This window comes from Phyllostomus hastatus, unplaced genomic scaffold, assembly GCF_019186645.2.
Source record: "Phyllostomus hastatus isolate PE091 unplaced genomic scaffold, TTU_PhHast_1.1 phas_contig_80, whole genome shotgun sequence".
Classification (NCBI taxonomy): Eukaryota; Metazoa; Chordata; class Mammalia; order Chiroptera; family Phyllostomidae; genus Phyllostomus; species Phyllostomus hastatus.
This window is the reverse complement of record NW_025333960.1, coordinates 25,868,436-25,869,684: the sequence shown is the minus strand read 5'-3', so window position 1 is coordinate 25,869,684 and position 1,249 is coordinate 25,868,436. Positions and strand designations below refer to the sequence as shown.

At 41.7% G+C, this 1,249-nt stretch overlaps 1 pseudogene; it reads left to right on the top strand.

Annotated features, from left to right (window-relative positions):
• Window positions 1-292: 292 nt before the first annotated feature.
• Window positions 293-944, top strand: LOC123826357 (annotated as a pseudogene).
• Window positions 945-1,249: the final 305 nt, after the last annotated feature.

Here is a 1,249-nt window from a genome sequence, read left to right as displayed (position 1 = left end):
TCCGCAAGAAAATAGCAAGCTGCTATTTTCCTCACATCATGTCAAAGACATATATACTATCAATATGGCTTATCATTGATGTTAACATTCTTTGTCAGACTTGAGATCATATTTGTCAGTTTCCTCTAATATAAACTTGCCTTTTTCCATATTTCCATACTGTATTCTTTGATAGAAAGTTATTATGCCTAGCCGGCTCTTAAGGAGTGGGGGTTATGCCCTACATCCTTGAAAGCAAAGAGTCTATATAAATTATTCAAAATTCAGCTCTCTTTCCAGTGGGCGCCGAGCCATGGGCATCTCTCGGGACAACTGGCACAAGCGCCGCAAGACCGGGGGGCAAGAGGAAGCACTACCACAAGAAGCAAAAATATGAGCTGGGGCGCCCCACTGCCAACACTAAGATTGGCCCCCGGAGCATACACACAGTTAGGGTGCGAGGAGGCAATAAGAAGTACCGAGCCTTGAGGCTGGACGTGGGCAACTTCTCCTGGGGCTCAGAGTGTTGTATGCAGAAAACAAGGATTATCGATGTCGTCTACAACGCCTCCAGCAATGAACTGGTTGGAACCAAGACCCTAGTAAAGACCTGCATCATGCTCATCGACAGCACACCCTACTGACAGTGGTACAAGTCCCAGTATGCACTGCCCCTGGGCCGCAAGAATAGGGCCAAGCTGACTCCTGAAGAGGAAGAGATTTTAAACAAAAAACGGTCAAAGAAAATTCAGAAGAAATATGATGAAAGGAAAAAGAACTCCAAAATCAGCAGTCTCCTGGAGGAGCAGTTTCAGCAGGGCAAGCTTCTTGCGTGCGTCGCTTCAAGACCAGGCCAGTGTGGCCGAGCGGATGGCTACCTGCTAGAAGGCAAGGAGCTGGAGTTCTATCTGAGGAAAATTAAGGCCCGGAAAGGGAATAAATTCTTCTCCCTGCTTTCACATTAAAAAAAAAAAAAAGCATATTCCTCTAATAAAGGTGATCTGTGTTTTTCAAAAAAATAAAAATAAAATAAAATTTTTCATTGGAGATTTGTCTCTTCCTCAATTTACTTATTTGTTCATCATTTATTTGTAACTAATGGACTCATAATCTTTTTGTGTTTTCAGTTAGCATTTAATACTATTTTACAGATTTTGTTGCCCAAATCATTCTGGCTTTGGACATAGGAATTTCCTTCATTTGGCTCATCTATCTCTTTGACATATTCCCATCACTGTTTTTAGTGTTTGTTTGTTTTTAATATTTACTT